At 42.9% G+C, this 13,003-nt stretch overlaps 1 protein-coding gene across 5 annotated transcripts in view; it reads right to left on the bottom strand.

Moving 5' to 3' along the window:
* The window catches only part of B3GALNT1 (beta-1,3-N-acetylgalactosaminyltransferase 1 (globoside blood group)), a 32,857-nt gene extending 25,695 nt beyond the window's left edge, over positions 1-7,162 (bottom strand). For 2 of the 5 annotated variants that reach the window (XM_037841542.1, XM_037841529.1), the window contains exons 1-2: positions 7,109-7,162; positions 5,603-5,694 (exon numbers count right to left, since the gene is read on the bottom strand). The gene's annotated coding sequence lies outside the window, so the exon portion shown is untranslated. Of the gene's footprint in view, positions 1-5,602; positions 5,695-6,562; positions 7,054-7,108 lie in introns of those variants that run through there. The other 3 variants (XM_037841535.1, XM_037841522.1, XM_037841550.1) reach the window with 2 other exon arrangements.
* Between the last annotated feature and the right edge of the window lie 5,841 nt (positions 7,163-13,003).

The raw sequence follows: 13,003 nt of genomic DNA, 5'->3' as shown, positions 1-13,003 counted from the left end.
TCAACACCAATACGTATGCCCATACAAGACTGCATTAAAGAATATGGCTTTCTCTGGGGGACATAATATATATACAAACTGGTGCATCTGGTAAGAGTTACATTTTTCATGGCTGGATGCATAAGGAATCAACTGTTATTTATTATACGAATAAACAGAAATGGCTATTTTTGCCTAATGTAATAACACTTAAAAGTGGAATAAGCTTTACAGCATCAGAGCAAGCAAAAGTACGTTAAGAAGAACAACTTGCTTTCTGCCTTATCCAACTTTGGTGGCAGCTAATACTGAAAACTTGCTTGGATCTGGCACTGCAGTACGCGTTTTCCATCTTTACATTCATTTCCATTATTCAAACAACCTGATAAAGTAGGCGCCATTATCATAACATTATTATAACAATTTATCTTACAGCCAAGGAGACTGAGGTTTAGAGCTGTGCTCATCTGTCACGGCCTCAGAGCTGGCAGAGCCGAGCTCTGAACTGAGGTACCCTCATCTGCTAAGCTGGTCTGTAACCACCGCACTTCAACGCTTCCTTCCTAACTTGTTTCTATACCTCTAGCCTGATCTCCTAACACCTTCCTCTGAGTAGTTAAGCACTTCTATCCTTCCTCTAGTATGAAAAGCTGATAAAGGTAAACCAGAAACTTTAAACAAAAGGAAATTCTCTTTGCAAACACCATTTAGTCTCTATACAAATCATATGCAGTTCTTTCCAAGCCTCATCCAGACAGTTTTCAACCAGTCTTCCTTTCCAAGTAACACTTTTCAGCAGTGGAGGGATTGCTGAAGGGAATATGTGAATAAATTTATATTCCAAATAACCCTGAATAAGCTACTGAGCTTCTGTAAACATCAGTGAACACTAAGACACAAAAGCAACGACCATCAGGAGCCAGCAGAGATTCACTAACCCTATTTCCAATTGCAAGAGGTTTCCTAGACCAGAAGATAAAGAGAAGTGTTAGATGACAAACAAGAATTAGGCTTCTCTGAAGTGGGCAGGGCACTGAGAGGGCCTTGTGAACAAACTGGCAAAATGTGAACTGGATGACAGGTTACTAGCTGGTTTCAAAATTGGTCAATCACAGCCAGTGTGTTTTTCATGCAGTTATTTATTCAATACACTCTGCTTGGGCTTGGGCTGGACTCTGAGAATACATTATTGACCCAAACAGCCACAGACCTGCCCTTATGCTTATGTTCTAAGGGGGATTAGAGCACCTTCATCAACCTGAGAGAAAATCTCTAGGGTTAATCACAGGCCTATGTTAGCCTTTTCCTGTTTAATACGTCTTATCAAAGGTGAACATAGGCTTATTTGATTTTGTAGAAAAGAAAATCAGGAAAAATAGAAAACTCATTAGAAGATGTAATTATGATCCAAAAAGCTTTCAATGGATTGGAATATGGCTAAAGCAAGATGAAATATGACAGGAATGAATTTTTTGACTTATATCAAACTTCAAAAACCAAGTGCACAAGAGCAGGATGGGGAACTGTTTTAACAGCAGCCTAAGTTAAAAAAGATGTTGAAGACAAACCAAAACAAAAATAAATAGGATAAATAAAAACAAAACAAAAAAGATGTCAAGGTTTTAAACTACAAGTTCAATATGAGGAAGGGCAGTGATGTAAAGGAATAATGGGAATCGGAAGATAGAGATGGATGGGGGAATGTAGGCAAATCACTGAATTTGGGAAGCTGCTCTTTCATCTCTAGCTCCTCTAGAGCAGAGACAATGCTCCTTTTGCTCACCGCTGTGTCTTTCTCCAGAATCTAGCACAGTGCTTGGCTCACAGAAAGCCCTCTTCAAGAAACTGTCGAAGGAAGAAATGACAGTACTAACAGACAGTCTACAAGTTAACACTGTATGTCTCCTCCCACCCCACAACCCACACGACACATACCAACAAAAACCATAATACACTTTTGGGTTCAAGAAACAGAAAACAGTGTCTGGGCAAAAGGGGTTGTAATCCCATAACCACATTACGTGTTCCATTTTAAAAGAGTCACCTTACAAGTTGGAGTTAATTGAGAGGGTGACCCAGTTGGTGAAGGGTCTGGTTTACCATCTCCCATAAGGAGTTAAGGAAGGAGTAGATGAAGGAACTGGGGTTGTTCAGCTTGGGAAATAAAGGCTTAGAAGGGCCATGATACTTTCAAATATTCTAAACAGTAGGTCAGTGTGATTCCAGAAGGTAAATGGGGACCCAGAGATAAAAACTAGTGAGAGGTTCTACATAAAATAGAACAACAAAACAAAAACTAATCGATTACTAGAATGGACTGCTCCCTGACAATGGAAATCTTCAAGCTACTCTCAGGAATATTATGGAGGTTAATTCTTTATTATTAATTCCTTATGGTTATGGAGGCTAATTCCTTATTATACTATTTAAAATGTAATATAAAGAAAAAGCATCATTTTTGCATACTTAAAAAAATTCTTCAATTTTTAAGAATGAATCTAATGTATTTGCTGAATTTAAGGAAAAAACCCTACACTAACCACAACTTGCTGTGGTTTTTGTACAGTTTTATGCATACAGTGAATATAAATATTTAATATTGCATTACCATTTCCTGATTCTTCCTTTGAATCCCCTGCTGGCTGCAGCAGTACCACCTGCAGGTGTATTCTGAGACGTATGGACGAATTTCTTTCATTCAAGCCACATCAAATAGAAGTCTCCTACCTCAGTGTGCCAAGGTAGAAGACATCTGAGTTTTTAAAATTATATTTAAATAAAACATATGATATACTGCTTCCAAATAATGTAGTTTCTTGGAGGGGAAAAAAATCCTGTATATGGGGATGTTTTAGAGATTTATTGGGCTGTGGCATGTGGGGTATTTGGACTGAGACAAATGAGGAACAGCCAAAAACAGCAGGACATGGGAAGGAACATTTAGCTACAATTGTCACTTTGCTCCTGCCATATATTCATTTTTATCCAATTAAAAACACTTAATAATTTGCAGTACATATTAGCATTTTAAGGCTTTTGTTTTGTTTTGTTTTTTGTTTTCTTTTTTTTTTTTTTAAGGGAAAGTAGGGTTTGGAGTGTAAGTCCATAGCTCTTCTATGGCAGTTTACAAAACACATTTTATACCACCATAAAATGAGTGTTGCCATCAATCCCACTTTTCAGGGATTTTTCAAAATCTCCAGTCCAGGTATAGGCAGACCTGGAACCTAAACCTAGGCCTTCAACTCCAAATGCTGTACTGTGCTCCTTCCACCAGAACACAGTGTCTGTGGGAGAGTCCAACCACAGACTCAATCCCACACCCTCCTGAGATTCCTGGGCAAGGAGAAGAAAATGAAGCAAAAGTGGACACACCTCTGTGCCCAGGACTGTGCAGTCCCAGAGAGTGCCACATAACAGAGCAGCCTATGGGAAGAGGCGATAGGAATGATGGGGCCTGGGGAAGCTAGGAAAACTAGAGCAGAGATCATACAAGACAGGCAGGAGAGCAGCAGAACTGGTCTGAAAGCCGGGCTTTCTGTTTCCATTTTGTTACAAACAGCTACACCCATTGGAGGAAGGTGGCAAGGGAAGCTGCTCTGGTTAATATTTCCTCCCATTGTTACCCTAGATTAATATAGCAGATCTTTGTCATTCTTATCTGTCAAGCTAACTGACCAATAACCTTCCCCTTAGTTATGTGGGGGTATTTCATTTATTCATCCGTTTGGTATGGCTGACCTGTTGCAAAGGCTGCAGTGGAGAAGACAGACAAGCCAGCCCTCAGGGTGCTGGCACTTGATGGGGAATACGAGGAAGGTTCAGGACTTTAGTTTCAGACTAATCACCACAAGCATAGCTCAAATGTGTCCAAATCAGTGGTCAGAGTCCATCAATGGGAGAGGAATTTGTGCTCAGAATGTGTTGATGTCTGATAAAAGCGTAACTTATAGAACTTGTATCAGTCTAAGAAAGGGAACTATAGACTACTACGATAAGAGTCAATGACAATTTTTTCTTTTACACTAGAAAAGTGTATGACCCCATCCTTGAAAACAAAGTATGTTACCAAAACAGAGGCCAAATATAGTTCCAGATAGGAGACATGAAGTGGTTAGAGACCTCACTGTAAGATGAGGGTAAGTGGCTGCAGACTTGTGGAAACGTTTTAACAAGAGCAGTGCTTCTTTACTCTAACTTATTGGAGACTGTTCAAAATGGACAACTCTGGAGTTCAAGCCCAGGGATTGGAAAACTCTTTTAAAGAAGAGCCAGATAGTAAATATTTTCTTTGTAGGCCACGTGGTCTCTATCCCAGCTTCTTCCCAGTAAGAAGCTGCAGACAATACCAAGTGAATAGGTGTGGCTGTGTTCCAATAAAACTTTATTTGCAAAATTAAGTGGCAGGCCTGGAGTTGTCTATTCTAACCTCAAGACACAGCATACTTTAGGGCATCAGTAAAATCTCCCTCCTCTATATTTCCTCAGGACCCCAAAGGGCCATGCTACTGAAAAGGGATCCTAGTGCTAGTAACATGTGCCCTAAATGAAATGATTCCTGGAGTCCAGGCAGTGCTGATAGGTATTAACTGGGCTGTGCATGCCATCTGATGACAACAAAAAGCCTTGACTCCCTGGTTAACTACCTGCGATCAGGGTCAGACACACATGGGATGGGAAACTTTGATAATCTATTCTAGCTTTCTGGGTTTTATTCCTTAATTTCTCAGAGCTTTAGTCAAAATTTTCCAGCTAAATCTTCCATCCTGCAGCTTCCATCTACAGCTGTTCTGTGGCTTGATCTCTGCCTCACCTACAAATTGCCATGCTTTGAAGTCAAACCCTTCATCTTCCCTTCCGCTCCAATTCACAGTGTGCCAACAGCCCTCTTGCCAAAACAAATCCACATTTATAATATGAACTTTTTATTAAAATAAAACTATTGCTCATAATCAGTCTCAAAAGAGATGTTTGCTAAACAGCCTGCTGCTAAATGCACTGCAACGTGTTAATGCATCTGCTGTGTAAGGTCAAATAAGAGAATCCTGTTTGACTTGAAAGATGCTTGACCTCATCCATGAGGCTGTGCAGTGTGGCTACAGTGAGGAGTGATGAGAAACAATAGCTGCTAGAGCTGCAACAGGAAAACATATTTGACCTGGACATTATATAGTTGTGAAACAGATAAAGGTATTTCCTAAGATGGGATTCCACCTGTATCATCTTATGGTGGACAGAAGGTAGCTGGAGTTTGGACACAGAGAAGCCAAATCATCCAAAGGGGAAAGAAAAGAGAAGAAAGTATCCACTGCAGCATTCTCTTAGGAGTAAAGAGAATTGAATTGGAACTTAAAGGTAAATATGACTATTGAATTAAGTTTCTATAGTTATTATGTTTTCCTAAAGTGCCATGGTATTCTAATAATAATACAGTTTAAAAATATGTATTGGTGCAACAAAACTTAATTCTTGCACCTCCTCTAAACATTTGTAGAAAGAAATATATTAGAATATACATAACAATTGTAGCTAAGTAAATGATACTTAAATCTTGTAAAGGAGACTATTATGGACATTTTAACCAATTACAGTAATTTTTAAATTAAAAATAAGATGAACTTACCTGTAGAATTTCAAATGAGATTAAAACATTAGCTGACATTTTTTGTTTTCTGTATTCCATGCTTTAGTTAAAACACTCAGATTTGCTGTGAACTATTGAACAGAAGAACAGAAAGAGTGTGCATCTCAGTCATAATTTAACAACATCCTGCACTATGACATCTAAAATCAATGTTTTATCCTAGCAAGCTGCAGTAAGGACAAGTTATTAAATCAACACTCTTCAGTTTTAGCCTCGATCCTCTCTTCCCCCTCCTTGGCTATAAAATGATCTCATGTATCTAATCTGGAATTTATTTGGCTACTGTTTTGATAACAGACTATTTTCAGAGCTGGAGTTGTCCAATGGTTATTCCTTTGAATGAACCGTCTAGCCTAAGAAAAAAAAGTGTCACAGACTCTTATCTTTTAGTGTTAAGTAATTCCTTTGTTTATACTAATACAATCCTCTGTGCTTTAATCAAGCATTAACACATTCTGAAAGCCAAACTCAGCTCCCTGCCTCTGTATAAACCTCCACGGAAAGCTAAAACGCAAACTTGTTCCCAGCTGAAGACTGCAAACTCAAATCTTCCTTACCTCTGAAAACGGGTGGAAAAGAGGAGGGGGTCTGGTAATTTCTTACTTGATAGCTCTGCCTGACAAGGATAGCCACCTCCTAAACGCTAGCACTCTGCATAATAAAGAGGAAACAAAACCTGCTTAGGTCAGCAGTGGGCAGAAGAGAAGGAATACGGAATTAACCGATTACCCGTGGCTGTTGCTAGCATCTCTCCTTAATGCTTGGGAATGTGCGACTTCACCGCACCTTTTCAAGATTTCTTTTAAAATGCCTTACAGGCTCTTTAAGACCCCTTCTTATAAATCTGTAAGGCCCTAGCCTCTCTGGGTTTCCTCTCTCTGCCGAATTCACCCATTACCCTTAGGTCCACATTCCCCGCGATCGCTCCCCATAAAGCACCTTTCCACAATTCGGTTCCCGGGCCCTTCCCCAACACCTGGGGAATGCGCTCGCCCTGAGCCTGTCCGGGGTCCACCAACACAGAAACACCTTCCCGGTTCTCTTCCTCCGCCGCCGCAGCAAATGCGCCCAGGGCTGCTCCCCGGGTTCGGCGGTCGCCTGAGCGGCCCGGAGAGGCAGGGACTGCGCCCGGGGACAGGATGGGCGCCGCGGCCTGGGCCCACCAGGCGCTCAGGGCTCCTCGGCGCCCTCCACAGCTCCGCCGGGCCGCTTCTCCCGCGCCCACCAGAGCCGGGCGCCTGCTGGTCGCGGAGGCCCGAGCCCCAGGGCGCGGCGACTGCGGGCTTAACACCACCACGCTCCGAAGCAGGCCGAGGGAGTGGGCGGCGCCTCCCTGCCCGCTAGCCGGCCTCGCCGCTCCAGGCTGTGTCGGGCTGCCGAGGAGGGCTCACTTCCCGGGAGAGGCCGGTGCCGGGACCACGCCCGTCCCCAGCCCCGGATCTTCACGGCCTCCAGGTGGTACCAGCTCCCCCTCCTCACACTCACCTCCCGCGGGCGGCGAACACCCTGCTCTGACGCGGGCCGCCGGTGCTCCCTCCCCGCGCGCACACGCAGCCTCCCCGCAGCCGCACGCACGGCCGGGTGCGCGCAAAACACACGCCCGACACGGGCGCCCCTCTCCCCCTCGCACGCGCCGGTTCTGCGCCCCGGGACCGTGGCCCCAGGCAGACCGGCAGGCCTGCCCGCTGGCCTTCGCACGCTGTCTCGATCCTCGCCATCATCTTGCTTTCCAAGCGGTGGAATTGTCATACCCATTTTACAGTTGAGGCTGGAAGCGATTAGGCGACTTTCTGGAGGTTAGTAGCAAACCTCTGGGATTAGGATTTCCATTTAGAGACGCGCTCCCTTAGGCCTGCTTGCCGCATTTTGAAGCAGCGTAAATGCACGGCCTGGAGACAGTTCTGGAAGGGTTTACTTGTTAAAATCCACACAGGAGCTATTAAGGAAAAAAGAAACGTGGAGAGTTCTTTCTCTCAGAAGGAATGCGCGTTCCCCTTCCAGAATCCATATGTCGGTTACAGTCATCTGTTGTATGACTGGAGTCCCAGGGCCGTCCCACCATGCTCTCAGGAAATGAGACCTGAAAGATTCAGTAACTGTTACCATTTGGTCACTATTGCTTTTTCTCTCCTAAATACTTCAATCTGCATTTTCCAACAATAAAGACATTTTTCTACACAACCACACCATTATCACACCTAAGGGACTTAATATGTGTTAATTGATATCATCTAATATCCAGTCCATATTCAAATTTTCCCAATTGTCAAAAAAAGTCATATACTGGTTTTGTCGAAAGATCATCCAAATAAGATTCAAGCATTGCTTTTGTTGTCATATCTTTTGTCTTTTTCAGTGTAGCAAAGTTCCCCCACTTTTTTTGTTTTCATGGCATTAATAATGTTTTGAAAAGTCTAGGCCAGTTATCTGGTAGATTGTTCCACATTCTCAATTTATCTTTTTTTTCCTCCTGGTATCATTTAACTTTTCCTCTAGCTCCTGCATTTCCTGTAAACTGGAAGGAGGGTTTAGAGGCTTGACTCCTTCATATGTAATGTCACGCTCTTCACTCTTCATATTATTTCCCAACAGGAAGTACATAATATTAAGCACGTAATATTAGGTTGTCCCAATATGAATGATCACCAGGTTATGTAAGTGTCCTCCAGATTTCTCTATTATAAAAGTCCTTTTACCCCTTTTGTGGTTGATAGTAATTTGTGGAGTGACACTTTACAACTCTTTGGAGGAGAAAGCCTTGGATACCTGCAAGGAGAACACAGGTTACACAAGACCAATGTGCAAACAAGATAAACACTCCCACAAGATGTTACTTGTGGTGAAGTATCCCCAAGGTGTCATGGGTGGGATACTGTGACCAGCCCTGGGTATGGAAACCAGCCTGTGAGAGCATAAATTTGATTCACAGGGCTATGCAAGGCAATGTCTGAGGTACCAAGAACAGAGCAGTGAACAAGACAGCCAAGGCCCCTACCAAATTTATATTCTGAGCAGGAGACAAACAGGTAGGCAAGATCATTTCCGATGATAGCAAGTGCTGTCAAGGTGATAGGATAGGGGAATGTGATGGAAAGTAACACAAGCAGACCACAGTGTTGATATCTCTGAGGAATCAGTGTAAAATGCTTTGGTCAACTGTCCCTTCTACTCCACTGGGTGGTTGTAAGCTTTCAGTGCAAGGCACTATGACAGTAGCTGTGAGCCTTTAAAGACAAATCCACTCACCAGGGGGCTGGAGTAATCGTCTGCATCATTCTGGCACCTCCTACCTCAGATGCATGTAGGGGTAGATGCTTCCTAACCTGTGATGGATTGAGTTGGAGACTAGCATCACTCAAAGAGCAGTAAAGCTCTGGTCTCTCTGGAGTTTGGGCCAGTTTTGAGTTACCGTGGATAATTCTAGTAAAAGCAGTGATGCTTTCTACAGGGTTTTGTAGTGTATGCTTTAAGAACATTTGATAAAAGGCAGGAGGAGTGTACTACATTTAGGTGGGTGTTCTGGTCTGCTAACACTGCAGGAATGCAAAACACCGGAAATGGATTGGCTTTTATAAAGGGGGTTTATTTGGTTACACAGTTACAGTCTTAAGGCCATGGAGTGTCCAAGGTAGCACATCAACAATTGGGTACCTTCACTGGAGGATGGCCAATGGCGTCTGGAAAACCTCTGTCATCTGGGAAGGCACGTGGCTGGCGTCTGCTCCAAGTTCTGGTTTCAAAATGGCTTTCTCCCAGGACGTTCCTCTCTAGGTTGCAGCTCCTCTTCAAAATGTCACTCTCAGTTGCCCTTGGGGTGTTTGTCCTCTCTTAGCTTCTCTGGAGCAAGAGTCTGCTTTCAACGGCTATCTTCAAATTGTCTCTCATCTGCAGCTACTCTCTCAGTTTCTCAGCTTCTGTGCATTCTTCAAATTGTCCCTCTTGGCTGTAGCAAGCTTGCTCCTTCTGTCTGAGCTTATATAGTGCTCTAGTAAACCAGTCAAGGCCCACACCTCCATGGAAATTAGCCAATGAAAGATCTCACCCTCAGTTGAGTGTTCACATCTCCACAGAAGCATCCAATCAAAAGTCTCCAACCCAATCAACACCAATATGCTTCCTGCCCACACAAGACTGCATCAAAGATAATGGTGTTTTGGAGGACATAATACATCCAAACCAGTATAGTGGGCATACCTGGTATAAGTGCCCAGATCCAGTTTAATAACAGAAATAAACCAAGAATATGTAATACTGTGTGTAATCTCTGTGGTCATCTGGTCTCTGTATCATAAGTTTCTCTGGGCTTGAGCTCATCCATTTAAGCTCATAAGCTCTGTGGGGCAAAACCGTGTCTTGTTTACTCTAACAGTGACCACCCCACCTCCCACAAGAAGACTCTCAATGGGTATCATCTAGTCTACAGACAAATGTGTTTTTGACAGACAGCCTGTATCCTCACTTCTCAAAAGAGTATAGTTCTCAGTAAGTCAGTCCGAGTCAGGGAATTGTACTGATGGTTTTTGTTTGCATCAGCAAATTAGTTTCCACTCTTGCCCCTGCCAGTTGATCTGAATTTCATCAGAGTCAGCATTCTAAGAGACCAAGCCAGAAGCTGCAAGGCAAAATTAGCCTTGAAAGCCATTTTGGCCACATTCTATTAGTCAAAAGCAAGCACAGGACCATTCAAGATTCACAGGACCAGGCAAGGGTGTGACCACCAGGAGGTAAGGCTCACAGTGTGTGTGGGTATGGTGTGGTGAGGGGAGACTTATATTGCTGACAGGGCAGCGCAGGAATGAAACATGGACACAAAATATAAAGTTCTGGGAGCAGGGCACTCAGAGCCTTGAAGGCAAAGAGTACCTCCGCTTGCTTCACATCATATTTATTGGCTTCATTTTACCACAGAAATTAGGGAGTTAGTAACAGGCTGGAGAAGGCAGGATAAAGAAGTTGGTAAGATAGGGAAGTCAGGGACAGGCTACGCTTCTTGTAGCAACAATGCGGGTGCTGCCCTGGACAGTGTTCCGTCCGGGCAGGATTGGATATTCTGCACCCCCGAGCACATCAAGGATGCACTCCCAGCTCAGGCTATTTTCCCACATATCCCTCTTTTTATTTTAGCTGCTGGCCAGGTCTCTGTCTGCTACCTTGGTTCCGATCTGAGCCAGGTGTGGGAAACAAAGTAGCCATGGGGGCAGGAGACCTCCCTTAAAAGGGGTGATGGTTCAGATCCCTGTGAAACTGGGGGGGTGAGGTTCTGTGCCCCACCTCTGTTGGCCCCCAAGTTTTCTCCTGATGGCCTCTCTGCAACTGTGCCCGTCTTAGGTTGTTCCTTCCCTGAGGAATCTTACCCGTCTCCGGCTAACCAGCCATCCTCCAGGGCCATGCAGGGTGATGTAAGGGAGGAGCAACGCCCCCCAAGAGGGTCAGTTCTGTCTCCTTGATAACCTATGCCCCCGTGGCCTCCACGCCCAGCAATGGTTTGGATCCAGGCAGCCAAAACCAAAAGAAGGCAAAACTGAGCGAACTGTTTTCTTTTGCATTGCCAATGTTTATATCTTGTTGCATAATTGAAGGAACAATTTAGGTGCAGGACAGTAGTAGAACGTTGTCGTCATGGTCCCAAGACACATATCTTTACGAGGTGTACCTGCACAGCTTTCCATGCAGGCATGTGGCTTAGCTTTCCAAGCCACTACCTCAGATATGACCTAAGTAACATGGAAGACTTGGTTTCCCATATGTTCCCCTCTTTTGCCTCTTCAATGCTGACAAGATGGACCAAGCAGCTTCTTTCTGCTTTAGGTCTGAGAGGGTTTTTCTTGTGCATCTAAGGACTAAACAAATACACAACAAGATTAATAAGATTATGAAAATGCTACCTAGGAACCCACCACCGATGGATTTAACCCATACCATAGGATTTAACCATTTGAGGCCATCAGCAATGCCTTGCATAGTTTCTGATTTTGAAAGGATATTGAAGTTTACACTTTGTATATCATCCACAGTTTCTTGCAATTTTAAAATGTCTGGTGTAAGATTATTATAATGTCCAAGTAGATTTTTTTTTAACTCTATTCCAATTAAAAAGTGTGTGATTATATTCATGAGGAGTGACACAAAATGTTGACGTATTCCAGTCACATTTTAACTTAAATTGATACTGCAAGTTTTCCACCTCCTCTCCCAAAAGGAGAACGGCATTTCCTAAGTCCACGAAGCGGGCATTAACCTCCTTATCAATTTGCAACTGTTCGCCCGAAGCTTTGCTTGCGTTCTTATGCCATTCTTGAACAAATTCTTTGGTTTGAATAGATTGATGTAATGCTGTCCCTGTGACAGTGGCTGTTGTTGTAATAGCTATTAAACCAATAAGAAATCTATTAATGATCCAAGAAATCTTTTTGTTCTTTTGTATACTTTTTCTAAAATTTGCAGTAACATATGCATATCAGGTGACGATTCCCAAGGTCTGCACTGTGAAACAGGGAGTCATAGACCTTTTCATTGTCTGAGAATTAGGATAGTAACATTAGTAGAATCTATAGTATTATTTAAACATGTATATAATGAACAACTTCTATTTTCTATACAACTAACTTCTTTAGTAGTAGTATTAATGGTTAGGTTTCCTATCCAAAACACAGAAGGATCTCTAACACAGGCTTGTATTCCAAAAGTATCTATCTTTGTAAATTTTAGAGTATAATTAGTCTTATCCGTATAATTTCCATCCCATCGGGAGATGTTATGTAAACTAATGGGGAGCCTCCAAAGCGTATCTTGATTGTAGGAATTATTTAAAGTAGGTCTGGGTGGGGACCAGCCAATGCTGTGCCAAATGATAGGATATTTAGCCTGGGTTTGAATACTAACAGAATGGTTATAGTTACGGACCTTCCACCTGAACTTCTTGTGATCAGAGCAATTTGCATTGGTACAATTCTGAACCGCATACCCCTTAGGGGACCAGTCAGTTACAATTCCATAGGAACCATTCTGCACCAACACTCCACTAGTTGCTCTACAACCATCCCAATGTACCCTTTGAATTTCCGGCAACCAATATCGTGGTATGTGACAAATAGACCGTTGGGGAACATGATCAGTAATAGAAATATTTTCATTATAGGCAAAACTATATCTAGATATTAAAAATAAGGATGACTTTAAAATATTATTTTGTTTGGGTATGATCAATAACCATGCCTGCTAGGTTAAGGTTAAACACCATTCACCCTGACCTACACACAAAGGTAAATGCGTGAAAGCCAATGATTGAGAATAATTTTTTCTTTCATCCTCAGGAAACTGGGGAAGTCTTTCATCAATTGGAGGAGGCAACCAAGTACCATTGCTAAAATATATGGTGGG

The sequence above is a fragment of the Choloepus didactylus genome, chromosome 1 (assembly GCF_015220235.1).
Source record: "Choloepus didactylus isolate mChoDid1 chromosome 1, mChoDid1.pri, whole genome shotgun sequence".
Classification (NCBI taxonomy): domain Eukaryota; kingdom Metazoa; phylum Chordata; class Mammalia; order Pilosa; family Megalonychidae; genus Choloepus; species Choloepus didactylus.
Note: the sequence above shows the minus strand (reverse complement) of the source record. Positions and strands in the feature narration are given on the sequence as shown.